This window comes from Castanea sativa, chromosome 12, assembly GCF_040712315.1.
Source record: "Castanea sativa cultivar Marrone di Chiusa Pesio chromosome 12, ASM4071231v1".
NCBI lineage: Eukaryota > Viridiplantae > Streptophyta > Magnoliopsida > Fagales > Fagaceae > Castanea > Castanea sativa.
Genome location: NC_134024.1, coordinates 26045744 through 26062935, shown reverse-complemented (window position 1 = coordinate 26062935; position 17192 = coordinate 26045744). Strand labels below are relative to the sequence as shown.

The window sequence follows — 17192 nt, the reverse complement described above, 5'->3', positions numbered from 1 at the left end:
TAGATCTACCAACTACAATGCATAGATTTCTAAGATGAATTTATTGCACTATTAAAAATTTCTTTTCCAAGAAGGCACTTTAGGATATTTCTTATTTGAAGCTTTATGTTCATCTTCTAACATATAAATTAGAAAATCTGGACCAAACGAATATGATGTTTATCCTTCTACTACGCTTAGGCTTAACCTCTCTTCCATCAACTCTTGATCATGAGAGATACTAAACGTAGACTTATGCTTTCTTTTAAGAAAGTTTAGCACTTGAAATATATTCTAATTAATTTTCATGCATATAAGAATAATAGATTCATAAATTAGAAAGCACCATGCACTACTATTATTATCATAACCAAATAAAACACAATCAATGGTTCTTTATCATTAAGGAATAGGAACCACGACCTTCATCAAACACCCCAACATTTAAAGAATTTATAGAAAGGCAATCACTCTTTCCATAAATCACAAGGTGTCTTGGTGGTTTTCTTTTAAGGCATCTCAATGAAAAATAATAATAATAAATAGTGGAAATAAAAGCTTCCCCCTACAAGTTCTATGATAATCAAGAACTTATTGCATTCATTGAGTTTTTTCTCAACTTCATTCTTATAATGAATGAACATCTCTAATGTCTCACCCTTACTTACTTAATAAGCACTCATAACAAACTCTTGTGCATTCCAAATTTTTGACAATTCAAGTATGTCAACTAAGGCATGTAACATATATTTCATACAAAGAAATATTACAAAACATATAAACACATTAATATGCTATCATGTTAAAATAAGGCTATACATGCTCAAATACAACAAGCTCCACTAGTGTGCATATCGTCTCATTTTTTTCCACCTTCACAAATGACACAACCAAATAAAAGGCTTATACCCCCTTTTGAAATTATTAATAATAGCTCTCATAATGCTATTTTAATTATCAATTAGAGGATCACTTGATGAATTAGTAAAGGCTAACCAAAAACTAAAAGATGGTAGCCACACCCAAAATTCAGTTCACTTGAGGACATGTTATTAGCATTAAAAACATGTTTAATTGCCATTTACATCTACCCTTGATATTAAATAAATACCATATTATTAGATATTAGTGTACTACTGTCAACATTAAAGTTCACATTACAATGCAAACTTTCATAACATATGCATTGTATATTGTATACCCAAATACGCAACTAATATATCAATAAATGATTTCAACCATTGTGTCCATTTGACCATATATATGTATTACTCATAGATTACATGTCATTAACCAGTGCTATTACAATCTTGCACAGCAATCAATGGTCAAACATTAACTTGGTTACAATCTGCCCAGAATTTAACATTTCCTCCTATAGGCCATTGCAAACATAGTAAATAAATCTTACACGGTAGAACGAATCAAGTTTGTGTAATATTACAATCAACCAAAAGCAACTATAATAGTTAAATAATTATAGTTCAATCGGGCTACACTCCAAATATAACAGTTATCTACAAACATATATAAGCCACCTTTGCTAAAAGTATTCGCACAGTTGTAACTGTACTTCTGCAATATTGTTACTACGGTACACGTATCTAGCAATCAAAGAATTTTACACACTAAAAACTTTAAACTTAATACGTTGTTACACCGAAACCCAATCACAACACTACAAAATAATAGGAATCTTACCGATGCATTGGCCATAACCATCATCAATATTAGCACTTAACATCGGTTAACACAAACCGTAATAGGCAATACAACAAACCACCAAAAACAAGTTAAAGATGGCAATGAAATTTGACACATTATATGCATAGTTTTCCTAGAATCACAAAAATAAATTAAGAAAATAAAGATCTGCTTTAAGATTGTTGGATATATTTCAACAATTTACTTTTGTAATTAAACAAAAAGGAACAAAATACAGATCTAAATATAAGCAATAACACAAATAGATGTGATAGCTAGGCAAAAGCAAAAATAAATACTGTATATATACAAAAAGAAATCTGCAAATAATTAAAAACTCACAAACCAAATGCATGAAGGATGAATGATTCAGATTAAGTCTTGTGTTTGACACAATCTCCTTAAAGCAGATTTCGCCCCTCACATAATTTGTGCTGCTTTGAAACTCACGGACATTTGCCTCCTAGGATAATATGATCTACAGCACGAAGAAGAAGCACACAAGGTCCGTGCTCTACGAACTACACTATATCTCTTTCTCTCTTTTTGACTCAAATGAATGCACAAAAATATTTTCTTTCTGGGAGAGTTTCTCCAAAGTTATTTTTCATGAATGAGGGACTATGAAAATATACATTACTAAATGGATACACTGTTTCAGGAATACCTGTTGTATACAAACTTACTACCTCAGAAAATAAAATAATAAAATATTATTATTAATTGGACAAGAGGGCATAGTCCACAAATGCCTAAAGTCTAACCTTCTGTCCAACCCAAAACTCATATTCTCTATCATTTCCTATGTGGGACTCAAGGATTCTCACTACTTCAATATCATGTTCAAGTGAACACATTAGGAGTCAATTTCTCATTCACTCCGTAATATTTATCTACCATTAATCACATAGTAGTAAACATGATCTTGTTCAGCCTTTCTTAATGTATTTATTAAAAAAAAAATTCAACATCCTAAATGGGTTTTTATAGTTTTTTGAGCTTTTTCTAAAAGTTTTAAAATAAATAGAGAACCAAGAAGGAATGAAATAATCCTCAATATTTCAAATAAGAAAATTTTTTGGTTCTCCAAACATTTTGAATATTCCTGAAATTTTTGAGGTGATTCAAATTCAATGGATTTCAAGAATGAGTTTTCAAGTTTGCAACAACCTACTAAGCAAGACTTTTCATCCTTTGATCACTGCTAACCCCTAGAAAATAACCAAAAAACAAAAATTCCAATATAAGATTGGTTATTAGCTTGAATAATGTAAAAAGCCACAAAGCGCCTCTACGGCTCTACCCCAAGCGCAATTCAAACCAACCAAGAATATCCTAAACAGAGAATGCCAAGGAAAAGACCAAACACGGTGCCATACACAAACCTCACTCAAGCGTAGCCTATAAGGTGAAAATCGAACATAGTCATAACTACGATACTGGGGCAATTTTCTAGTTCCTTCAAATTGTGGTTACACCTCCATAATTCGACGAAATCCAGAAGACAAAAAGGAGGAGAACAATCTCTCCTCACAAAAGCACTCCACAAATATAGAAACAACTCAAACATAATAATGCATGTGATAATTCTAATGCTGCAAAAAATTTCACAATTTTTATCATAACTCGCCACATGGCAAATTGTAAGTGATAGAGAAATATTAGTGGCAAGTTATAATAAAAGTTGTGAAACTTTTTGTGGCAATAGAATCTCTTTCCTAAGACATAAAATTCTTCTCCGTTGCCTCTAGGTTGTCCGAATTCGTAATTCCACAGCACCACTCTCTAATGGGCAAGCTAATTCTTTTTAGAAAGAGGGAGAGTGAAGGGAACAAATAATTGGGCATTGGGTGTTATAACAAAGGTTTTTTTTTATAGTTATTTTTAACTAATTATTTCTTAAATGCTCTACAGTGCTAAAAGGAATTTTAAGGAAAAAGCCCCAAATTTGAGCTTCAACTCAATGCACTTTTTGAGGTATTTGGCGTTGTCTTAAGGATCTTTTAAAAATTTTCCAAACACCCATGTTTCCCACGTGAAAGAGATTTAAAGCTATTAAAACTCTTTAAGGAGTCTGGTTAAATAACACCAGATGGGCCCGAATATATTTATAACCTATTATATCACTTTCATATAAATTTTATATAATTTTTTTTATGATACGATCCACATTTGTAAATTATATATTAGGTTAGAAAGCATTAAAAAAAATAATTTAGTGTTGCAATTTCACAAATTTCAATTCATAAACCTCTGTTTCGTTATTCATTTCATAATATAGGTATAAGTTACATTTAAGTCCACAATGGTGGGTTCCAGCTAGCTCAACTGGTAAAATCTCTGATGGTTGAATAAAAGATCTGAGGTTCAATCCCCGCCTACACCAAAAACTGATTTGTGTTTTGGTCTGATGATAAAGAGCTATCATCAAGAGCGAGAGCCATAGGTTGAATTCTCTCTCAAAAAAAAAAAAAAAAGTCCACTATGAAGATTCTCACCAATATATAAATAAATAAGAAGATTTTTTTATAGAAAAAATGAAAATAACTTTTCAAAAATAAGTTATATAAGAGTTTGTCATTCTTATCAATTATGACATGTCCAGCTCTTTGGCTTAAAAGAGCTATGTTTGTTATATTCATTGTTTTATAATTGAAAACGTAACTTAATATCATGTTTCCGATTTCAAGTTACAACAACATAGCGTGTGTCTAACAACATTTTCCCTTGATAGAAACCTGCTAAAGTTTGTGTAATGGTTAGGGAACTAGGCCTCCTTGAGAAGATGGAATGAGAATCAGAGAAGGTGAGATTTATTACTAAGAAAGTAAGAACTAGAATTCTTTATTTCATTAATTGCCTCCCATATTGCTATATTACACTCTACAACCTATTATATATCTCTAAGCTACTCGAGTTCCTAACCAAAACATCCTAACAGTTGGCGAACTAACTAATAATTAACTACTAAGACAATAACATCCTTCTAGCAAACTCCTATGATTTAATCACATGCTGGAACTGAATTTGCACATGGCAATTAGCCAAGTAGTTATAGCCTGTAAATTCAGGTTCAATGCTTATACTACTTCCCATTTCACCAAAACTATATGCGCACATTTTGTATTACCTAATACACTGCAACCCTGCACGCCTTCTAGTTTAGCACTCTATGTAATTAAAGTAATTAAATAGCAGCTTATAGTAGATCAACAAACTCAACATATTTAGCATTAGCACACCACCAGTACACACACTAAACACCACAGCATAGCTGCGCCAAGCATATTGCAACATCAATATATAGCAGCCTCATTTACAGGATCAACATTCATTCACAATAGCATATCAACACAGCATTAGTAAGATCGTACCAACAATATTGGCATAATAGTGACATATAAACCTATATGATAAGGTCTTTATATATTTATTTTTAGTATTTTTTTTAACTAAGTAAATTGAAGAAGAATAATAGAAGATGACTTGCATTATTAAGGAGAGGGTAAAAATAGCGGTTTATTAAATACCCGTTGATGCCTATTTTTTCTTTTCTTTTTTTGAGAACCGATGCCTATTTTTTCTAAATGTCCATACAAAGCAAGTCTTATATTTTGGGGCCTCCTATTTTTATGATTTTTCCTTTAATTATTGCACATGGCCCAAGCCTACGTAATATTAATGCGAAATTTGGAGTGTGCTGTGGAGAGTAAAGAGTGAGCCTATATTAAAATCAAACCACACATCAACACTATACTATCTGATAGTTTATTTAAGGAAATAATGCTAAAGGTATTACAAGTTTTCCCATATGAACATGTCTTTTTTTCAAAAAACGAAACCATGTAATCGTGTTGCAATGTTGCCCAAGTTTTAGGTAGGTCTATCTCTTATGGCTTGTTTGGGAGTTTAGAGAGGGAGGAGAGTAGAGGGGAGTAGTGGGGAGGAGAGTAGAGGAGAATGATTACCCTCCACCTTGTTTGGATGTTTTTATAATTAGTAAGGGGGAAGGGAGTAATTAGTCATTTCCCTTGTTTTTAACATTGTAATTTTATAAATATAATAAGGGTAAATTAGGTAATTTACTTTATCAATAATTTTATGTGTTCTACTCTCCCTCCAAATCTCTCCAATTTGGGGGAATTAAAAATGAGGGGGTTGGAGGTAGTTGAAACCCCTTCAAACCCCTCCAAACCCCTCCCCCTCCTTCCTTAAAAAACTCCCAAACAAGGTAATTGAATTACTCCCCTTCCCTCTACTCTACTCCCCCTCTTTTTTTAAACATCCAAACAGGCTATTAAAGAAGAACCACAAAAAAGGTCAATTGGTGGGGAAGCCGTTCACGGAAATGGAGAAGCAATTGATGTCACTCAAAATTGACTACAATTTAACCAACATTTTAAATGAGTATGATACCGTGTGCAAGTCATGTGCGTGCACTTGGTATATAGTAAATTCAAACCACACATCAACACTATACTTTTGGATAGTTTATTTAAAGAAAAATGATAAAGGTATAGCAAGTTTTTCTATATGAACATGTGTCTTTTTTTCAAAAAACGAAACCATGTAATCATGTTGCAATGTTGCCCAAGTTTTAGGTAAGTCTATCTCTTAAAGAACCACAAAAAAAAAATGCCAATCGGTGGGGAAGCCGTTCACGAAAATGAAGAATTAATTGATGCCACTCAAAATTGGCTACAATTTAACCAGCATTTTAAATGAGTATGATACCACGTGCAAGTCATGTGCACGCACTTGGCATACAGTAAATTCAAACCATACATCAACACTATACTTTCCGATAGTAAAAATGATAAAGGTATTACAAGTTTTCCTATATGAAGTTTACAAGTTGATGTGGCAATGAATGTGATTAGTGGGTTTAAACTTTAAACTTCCTCAGTTGCTATTATTGAAAAATTTAAAACTTAGTTATAGATCTTCAAGTTGCTATTATTTAGGTTGTCCAACTAAATACAACCATGTGGTGGCATTGACTTTAATTTTTCTGAATATATAAGGTTAAAGTACACTTTTGGTACTTAAAGTTGGGGATTGTTTTTATTTTGATTGAATAGTAAATAACATCAGATTGACATAAAATTTGATATGTTTTTTAAGAATATAAAGAATATGCAATTCAACGGTTAGATTTTTAAAATATGTAGTCATGCTAATTTGTTTCGTAAGAGTTGAAGATTAGCTTACAGCTAAGTTTATAGCCGAATTTTGTCCTTAAACTTTAGTCCCCTTAATAATTTGCGGCATTGATAATGAAACTATCATATAACTAACAATTTCAACAAAACAAAAAAAAAAAAAAAAAAAACTTGGAGAAGAAAATTGTAAAACTTTATGTGTTTGTATGTGTGTGTGCGCGTGTTTTTTTTTTTTTTGGGTCAATATATGAAGTTTTCCTTTTATTATATTTTTTTATAATTTAAGTGTTTTAATAATCACTTTGAAAAAAATTCTTAGAGCCACCACTGTACTCATATCCCTCAATATTATCTTATTTTTCTCTCCATTTTTCATCTCTCGAGAATAACCCTAACCAAACAGTCAAACCGGGTTGGGAGTCATAAGTTTCTTGTTTTTAGTGGAACACATTCAGGCCTTGTTTGGTAGAGTGATTAAAACAACCATTTTAGCTTTTAAACAACTTTACACACATTTTCACACACTTTTTCACCTACACGTATTTCAAAAAACTACAAACAACATTACTCAAACACCCTTACCAAACAAGCCCTCAGTTTTTCACATCAAGAAGAAATGCCAATATTGTACGTTCTGATGTATGGACTTCTCTTTCTCGTTTACAAATTTTGTTTTTATTAGCGTTCCAAGCAACAAGGCTAAAGCTACCGAACACGATAAGTGCCTAAATTTTCTGTCTCATATGGCTCTCTTTATGCACTGCCTCACTTACTCTTAGCTCTTTACTTCTAAAGCTCCTATTTGCGCCATCTCTCTCTCTCTCTCTCTCTCTCTCTCTCTCTCTCTCTCAATGGCTGAAACAAATGCAGCAGTTAATCAGAAGAAAATTGACGATTGTTACATGCCACAGGTTCACTCAAATAGCTCTTCCACTAACACGGATGATTCCTTATCAGTAGTAGATGATCCCATTCCCATCATTGACTTCTCAATGCTCATATCTCACTACAAAAAACGGGGTCTATAGCCGCGTTTCAAAAACACGGCTATAGACCCCAAAAACGCGGCTATAAGGTATAGCCGCGTTTTCTAGAGCCGCATTTACAAACCAGGCCTATGCTGCGCAGTAACAGCCCCCTGCGGGTCTGTAGCCGCGTTTTTATAACCGCGGCTAAAGATCAAACCTAAAGCCGCGTTTTTTAACCACAGCTATATGCTTCGGGTCTATAGCCGCGTTTTTTAAAAATGCGGCTATAGTTAGAGACCTATAGCCGAGTTTTTAAAAAACACGGCTACAGACCCGCTTTGAGCTGCGTTTATAACCGTGGTTATAGGGTGCGAACTATAGCTGCGTTTTTAAAAACGGGCTATAAACCTAGACCTATACCTGCGTTTATAAAAAACGCAACTATAGACCCTCTTTTAGCTATGTTTGCCAACCAAAGCCTAGAAACTATAGCCGCGTGTTAAAAACGCGGCTATAGCTTCTTCTTCTTCTTTTTTCCCTTCTCTCTTTTTTTTCTTTCTTTTCCCTGCTATCACAACTTAAGAATTGTTCCCTACTATCACAAGTTCCCAACACAACACAACTTATCCCAACATCACAACTTCCCAACTAAACACAACTTATCCCAATTACATCACAAGTTCCCAACACAAAATTGCCAAAATAAACAAGTTCCCAACATTACAAAAAGCCACAGCCACAGCCAGCAACATCACAAACCGGCTGTTAACAAAAATATATATACAAACGTTTGTTCATGTCTATTCACAAAAAACTTTACAACATGCTTAGAATGACAACATGTTGTGAGGCCTCAAGAGTTTCCTCAGTGGCATTTGGCTCCATTTTGACATACGGTTTCTTGTCCACTCTATGGTAAAACTGCACAAAAAATTAGTCTTTGTTTAAATATAGACTAATTTTTTAGTAACAAATATATATATATATATATATATATATATATATATATATATATTAATAATTCACTCTTATTATATGATTCAATCACATGTGATTTAGTGATTGTGTTTTCTTTTTTTATTTTTCATTTCTTTTTTGTTTTTTGTTTTCAATCATAATATGACTTAGTACATGATTCAATTACATGATTACTTTCTATTAAGTTCATATTTTTAGGTTGGTAGCCATGAAAAAATTGTAACCTTAGAACTTAGTTTGTGCAGTTGTTTAGTCCAGAAATATTCAGTTAAACAAGACAAATGAAGTTCAGCACAGATGAAGACTCGAAGAAATCATAAAAGCTTGTGCATGATAAGTGTTACTTATCTCGACCGATCGAGATTTGTGCTAGATTTCAGATCTTGCTTTTTTCTCAGCCATTGGATCTAGGGTTTTGATGGATCTTAAGTATATATAAATACAAACCCTAGAACACATTTTTACACATTCAAGAGGGGAGTGTTATGTACACAAATCTAGAGATTTTCCATACCATTTTGGAGCTACAGCTGGAGACCTTGTGCAAACAACATATTTAGTTATAAAGCAAAACTAATGTAATTAAATCAACTATAGTTGTTGATCTAAATCTTCAAGTGAACATTTCAAAGTTACAAACTGGAGAGTTTGTGTAGCTAATCTAAATCTTTGAGTGGAGATCTCAAAGTCACAAACAGGAGTGTTTGTGTGTAACAATTTCATAATAGAAGAGTCTGTGGATTCGGAGTTACATGTCATGCCAATTAGTACTACATGAGGTAGTAGTAGATTTAGGATTAAGTCTATTGTATAAATTTCGATTTTATTAGTGAAATATTTCCTTGAGGATTATTTAGGTTAAATCCTCCCTAGATTTTTTACTTTGAAACCACAATTTTAAAAGTTTTCCTGAGTCATCATTCTTGGTGTTTATATGTTCTATGCTTGTTTGATATTTATTTTATTCAAATCTAATTCATAAGTAATTTAATTAATTATTTGGCTAAACATTGATTAAATATGAGACAATTGGGGTCTAAAACCCTAACACTTTCATTAGCTATGACTCATTGACCCACATGAGTCTTTTTGTTCTTGTCTACAGTGAGATTTTACAAGAATGCATCAAAAGAATGAGGGAACTTGAAATGCAATTGCTTAGAGCGATATAAAAAAACCTTGGGATTTGAAGAATGCTACATAAAGAAAAGAATGAAGCTAGAATCAGGCCATGACTTTATTTCAGCAAATGATTATCTAGTCCGTTTGAATTATGAAAATCAACTAGGTCAGCCTCCTCATTACGACACTGGACTCCTAGTCCTCCTCTTACCTGTTGAAAGTAATGGTCTTCAACTAGAGCATCATGGGAAATGGATTAATGTAAATCCTCAACCTAATTCTATTGTTGTCATCATTGCTGACCATATTGAGGTACATTTTATAAGTTCAGAATCACTCTCTTCTCAATGCACAATTATGCCATATATATTTTCCTATTTACTGTTGGGTTACATGTGTGAGTGAAGTCCCATATTGAATAAAGATGAGAAGAATGAGTGGTTAATATAACATATTTAAGCACATACCCATTGGGCTTAGGCCTTTTGGGTCAAAGTGTGTCTCTATGTGTAATATTAATTACTTAAGGAAGCTCCCTAAGGTGTTATTCCCCCGACAAGTGGTATTAGAGCCCATGGTGGTGTGCAGCGAAGGTGGTGAGGTGTGCATGGTCCCTACTCAGCGGGGACAAAGAAAACCTAAACGGCCCACACACAAAGATCCGGAAAAAAAAAAAAAAAAAGAAGGAGGAATATTGCTAATGGTGCTAAATAATGGTGTGATGCGAGGTTCCCATGGACATGGACATGTAGAGTTCCCATGGATGTGCATGTGGGGTCGACACGTGGTTCCCATGGATGGCATACGAGAGACTCATGGATGACGCATTAATGAAGTGAAAAGCCTATTAGGCAAGGGGGAGTGAGTAGGACTTGTTCATGGCCCGTAGAGAGGTTCTAAAGCCCATAAAGAGGCAGACTCACACGTGAGGGGGAGATTGTTGGGTTATATGTGTCAGTGAAGTCTCACATTGAGTAAAGATGAGAAGAATGAGTGGTTAATATAACATATTTGAGCATATACCTACTGGGCTTAGGCCTTTTGGGTTAAAGTGTGTCTCTATGTGTAATATTAATTACTCAAAGAAGCTCCCCAAGGTGTTATTCCCCCGACATTTACCTCATTTTTACTTTTTGTCATTTATAAAACTAAATTTATATTTTATTGCAACTCAAAATTGAGAAATTTTGCCTATTTTTATTGTTGCACAGATTCTAACCAATGGGAAGTATAAGAGTCTCTTGCATCGAGTGGTTCTTAACAAAAAAGTAAGGAGGATAAGCTTACCACACCTTGTGAAGACCTATAAAGAGTTATTGGAAACAAATCCGTACCAAGTAATTGATGGAATGTCATGCATGAAAAATGTTCGACTTTGATAGACCAGGTAGGTGTTGGTTCCTGAATCAAGTACATCCTCAGAGATTATCTATTTGCGCAATAAGCCATGCAAGTAGTATTTGCAGGCAAATTGTGTTTGGTGTTTTGTGTCAATGCTATTATATCTACAGTGAGCATGATCATCTTATGATATAAATAAGGATTTTTATAAAGAACAAGACTTAGGTACAGTACTTAGGTGCTATTCCTTAAGTTCCTCTCTTAAGATTTTGCTACATGGCTTTTTTCTCATTAATGGAAGTGTATTTTTTAAGTTAAGTAGCCACATGGCAGAATCTTAAGAGAAGAACCTAACACACAGCACCTAAGGTACTGTACATAAGTTTTGTCCTTTTTTTATGTATCTTGTCTTAAAAACTTTGAGGTCATAATAAATATTAAAATAATACCCCGTTTGTAATCATTGGAATAATAAATTTGGATCCAAGGAAAAAAAATCATTTCTAACAAAAAAGAAAGGTACCATGTCCACAACATTTTCACAACAAATCATGGATGGTTAGTTGTTATTGATTCTAATTTGAACCTACCACTGAAAATTTACTCAAGGTTTTGTGAGGAGAATTTGTTGTGTCAATAAGGACTCATAATAATGGTGGGTGCATTAAGAAGCATGGGAAAGGGCATAAGGGTATGAATTTTGTTGTTTTAATGGTTTGAGTGTGTACAACTTTTACCATGATTTAAAAAATTAGAATGATCAAAGAACCGAAATTAGGTTTGGTTCTCGATTTTCACCAGACCAACTTATGGTTTGTTTCCCGATTGACTAGCAAATCCAATCCAATTTTTAAAATAATAATTTTTACCATGCAAGTTTTCAAGGGTTATGCTCAGGTGTCATTTTGTTTTCAATGTTTTTCCAAGGACATGATGGTTAATTAGGAACACTTGGTGGTGGTAATGAGTACGGTGGTGGTGCACATGTAGTATGCGTAAGTATGGCTAAGGACTAAGGTGGAGCTCAATGGAGCTTGGGGAAGTTCGTTTTGAACTTATGTGTATCTAACCAAGGATGGAATCAAGGATTCATAATTTTGGAGAGGAATAAAGTATGAATAAAACATTTCTCCATTCAATAACGAGGAATTTACTATGACTTAATTATAAGGACATGTTTGATACGTGTGAATGGATATTTGAATGGAATACTCCTCCCTTACTTAAGTATTTGTTACAAATAGTTATCCTCTAAAGTGAGAAATAGTTATTCCTCTAAAAAGTCGCTATAACAGTTATTTTTTAATGAACATAATAATTCTAAAAATTAATCTATTTCTAAAAACAAAAATTCCTTCTATGCACATAATAATAATAATAATAATAATAATAATAATAAGGACAAGATTAGAGTCCTAAGCCCAAAGGGTAATAGGATTAAGACCTAAAGAGCCAATACAATGAATTTGTAGAGAATGGGCTAAAAACTAGGCTCTAATGAAATGAATAGTGTTCAACATGGACTAAAGATGATATGAAAACAAAGAAAAGTAAGCTTTTTGCAAAAGAATCCTTCCTCGGCAAAGTCCGAGACAAACGGTTCTTGAATATATTTTTTTTTAGACTCGATTACAATTTCAACTCTTGTTGCTATAGTGTTTTTTCCTACAGATTCTCAGATAGATCCTCTTGTAAAAGGCTTCTTTCTCTCTTAAATTATATTCCTTTCTTCATCTCCACCCTCCACGTGTAGGTCAAGTTGCTGGCTTTGATCCTTATCCCATCAGCACCTTCTTGAAGTCTCTGAGAGTAGCTATAAGGCTAAATATCACTGTTCAGATATCACCTCCACATTAATATGGCCAGAGAGTTAGCTACAGAGCATTCAATGCGGTGGTAGCAGCTTTCTCTTAGATATTTCTTAGCTTCCCTTTGTCCTATACTTTCCTGATGTTTATCCTTATCCATGGAATCCTTCGGAGTGTTGCTCTTGATGGCAGACCACACCTTCTGACCTCTGCTTTGATTAGCCTAGGAGGCATTCCTTCTCAAACTACATTCCCAAATTCTTATAGTCATAACCTTTTCGTAACCCACTGATTCTTACCCCTTCACTAACATCTACTTGTCCTCGAACTACTAAGCGTCCTCGGATAAGACCCACAGCCCAATACACATTTCTGAACCTTGTACCCCTACAATAATAATAATAATAATAATAGTAATAATAATAATAATAATAATAGAAAATTCATAAAAATTACCCTCTTTCTCTCTCTCTCTCTCCACTTAGCTAGGCGTATAAAGTCCTTGGGCTGGTTGGCCAAGAAATAATTTGCATACAACGAATGAACTCTTGGTCAATTACTAATGATAATGGAATATAAATCGCCCACACCAAAAGGCAACATGCCTCAAATTGATAGAATCCACCTCCAAACCATAAGATTCAAAAGCTTAAACACGTGACCTTAAATACTTGATGCACAAACCCTACTCAAATTGATAAAAAGGTGCCCATTCGCTTAATGGACACTCACGTGCCCAATGGCCCCGATCACTTGATAGACGCTCATGCCTTACCCAAATAGCATATACCTAGTGGCATATGCTCCATGTTCTTGTCAAGAGATGGTCATCAAATTAAGACACCCATTTATCACATGGTAGTAAATATGGTCTTGTTTAGCCTTTCTTGATGTATTCATTAAAATATTTTATATAAAAACAAAAAACAAAAAAAAAAAAAACAAACTTCGAATATCCTAAATGGGTTTTAATAGTTTTTTGAATTTTTTCTAAAAGTTTTAAAATAAATAGAAAACCAAGAAGTAACGAAATAATCCTCAATATTTCAAATAAGAAAATTTTTTGGTTTGGAGGTGTGATGGAGAAATAATCCTAATATTTCTCCATCACTTACAACTTGTCATGTAGTAAGTTGTGCAAAAATTGCGAAACTCTTTGTGGCAGTAGAATCTCATTCCTAGGACATAAAATTCTTCTCCATTGCCTCTAGGTTGTCCGAATTTGCAATTCCATAGCAACACTCTCTAATGGGCAAGCTAATTCTTTTTAGATTGAGGGGAGAGTGAAGGGAACAAATAATTGGGCATTGGGTATGTTAAATATATTCGCAATGCGAATAGTCTGTATATTATGTGTTATACCATGTTGAATATGTTAGAGTAGATGCGAAAGGGGAAGCATAGAATAGGAACATCAAAAACACGAGGGTTATGTGGTTCAGTCTTGTCGACCTACATTCATGAAGGAATCCCTTAAGGACTACATCTTTATTTTATAAGAGTGTAGTACAATAACCTGTGTTACAATGAACCCTAATATGAACATATATAGGCGACTAAACCCTAGACTACTAATACAAGTAGGAGTAGTCTTGCACCTATTACATTAGGATAATATGTTTAGTATATCTCTAACACCCTCCCTCCAACTCAAGGCGGAAGCTCGATGAAGGCTTGAGGTTGGATAAGCATGAGAAGATCACTTAGAGATGCCATGAAGAAAGCCTTTGAAGAAACCACAATGAAGAATATGCCAATTGACCAATTTTGGAGCTTCAAATGAAGAAATAGAGTCCAAAATCTAAATCTAAGCGAAAAATTGAGTAAGATAGGCCCTTTCAAAAATTTTAACTTTTGGTCAAAAAATTAACACAAAAGTCAAATTCAACGAAGGTCAAAGTCAACATATCTGGGTCAAAGTCAATGGTCAGTCAACGGCCACATGGTTTAAGTCGGTTCCAAGTTTCCAAGTCTGGTCACGGATTGGGTTACAATGACGATGATGTCATCCTGATAACGTGGCGCTGACGTGGCTAGGGCTTGCTTGGCGCTGAAGTGACTAAATGATGTCGTCAAATGACGTAAGGATGACATCATCATAGATTTTTTGATGTGTGGCTGGAACGTGCGATGTCCACCAGCGAATAGAGGAGAATCCAGAAACCCAGGTGGCGCGTGTGGGAGTGTGTTGGCGAGGTAGGTGGCTGGACTTCTCGGGTTTTGCAAATCAGTAGGCTGCAAGGCCGACGAGCGTTGCTTGTAACCTTAAACCTACCTGGGAGTCGAGAATTTCAACAGCACGTGGGGAGGTGCCAAAGTCGTTGGCAGCACGTGGTGGCGCGTAAGGCTACCGTTGGGGGCCGAGTTCCTTGGTTTTGGTCATAGGAGATCGTGGAGCAGGTCTGTGGTGTTGGTTTCATCAAACGAAGCTTGGTTTTGCACAGATCTAATAAGTTAAGTCATGGCTTGCTTGGTTGTTGGATTTTGACACAGCACAGAGCCATGGTGGCTGCAAAATGCCGTGGAGTCTAGATACAGCAGGCAAGCATGTGTGACTTCAGATGGTGGTGTGCACATGATAATCTTCTTCACTTGCTAGAGACATTTTTTTTATGCCAAGAACAAAGTTTGGCTCTAATATCATGTTAAATAAATTTGCAACGCGAATAGTCTGTATTATACCATGTTGTATATGCTAGAATGGATGCAGAAGAGGAAGCATAGAATAGGAACACCGAGAACACGAGGGTTATATGGTTCAGCTTTATTAGCCTACATCCACGAAGGAATCCCTTAAGGTCTACATTATTATTGTATAAGAATGTAGTACAATAACATGTGTACTAGTATAAGTAGGAGTGGTCTTGGGCCTATTACATTGGGCTAATATGTCCAATATATCTCTAACAGGATATTACAACAAAGGTTTTATATATATATAAAAGTTATTTTTAACTAATTAGTCTTAAAAGCTCTACAGTGCTAAAAGGAATTTTAAGGGAAAAGCCCCAAATTTGAGCTTTAACTCAATGCATTCTTTGAGGTATTTGGGGATTTCTTAAGGATGTTTAAAAATAAAATTTGTAAGGTTGAATCTATTCAACCATTTGTTGGCTTTATTCCGTACCAAATTTACTTGTAATTTCAGCAATTAGATACCTTGTATTTAGGTGGGATTATGTAAAGGTTGTGTGTGAGAGAGTGTGAAGAAATTCAAGTGTGTGTGCATTTAGAGGATTCTTGTGATTGGATCTTGAGAGTGACTCGCAACTGGCAACTCGCCAAAATGCCACACATGTGAAACATGCAGGAAGTTGAAAGGTCATTACAACTGGAGCACCATTGGGCAAAAAGTACAGTCTGGCCTGGCAGTTATTGCGCGACTCAAACTCCCGACTCGTTCCAGTCGCGAGAGTGAGTTGCCAGAATGCTCTGTTTTGCAGAAAAATGACTATTGACATTCCTCACATACCCTACTATAAATACCCTTATACCCACGAAATGTAGAGGGCTTCTAGAGAGAATTTTGAGAGAGGAACCCTAAAGAAAACCAAGATTGACTCATCCACAATCTTAAACTTTTGGCTCTCCGAATTCCTCTACTCTCACCCTCTCCATTGACATACCCTTGAGAGGTTCATTAGCCAAATCTTTATCTTACCATACCCATATCAATGAGGAGGTATTTTGGTGCTAGGGAAGCAATTCTGAGAAGATCAATTCATTTGGTAGATGCAATGGGCTTATTGCTGGATCCGAAAAACTAAAGAAGACACAGTTAGGCTTAACCAATTGGTAGCAGGAGCTTGGAGGGCTCAAGTACATTGGGTTGACTAGGCTTGAAGGGTCTTTTGTTATTCTTGTACTCCAACTTTATTCTCTAGTGGATCATTTTACCGCTTGGAGGGCGGCGGAGGGATTTTTCATCGAGTTCTACCATTTCCTCTTCAATAACATGTGTCAGTGTTATCTTTATGTTTGCATCTCTTTAACCCTTACTCTAAACTTTTAATTTCTACTGTGTTGTGATTAATAATGGTGTAGAATTGTTTATTTGTTTGGGTTTTTACTTTTACCTATTATTCCACACATCTATTATTTGGGTATAAGCTTGTGTTGGTTTTATTTGG

At 34.7% G+C, this 17192-nt stretch overlaps 1 pseudogene; it reads left to right on the top strand.

Annotated features, from left to right (window-relative positions):
• Positions 1-9870: 9870 nt before the first annotated feature.
• On the top strand, positions 9871-11292 carry LOC142620438 (2'-deoxymugineic-acid 2'-dioxygenase-like; annotated as a pseudogene).
• Positions 11293-17192: the final 5900 nt, after the last annotated feature.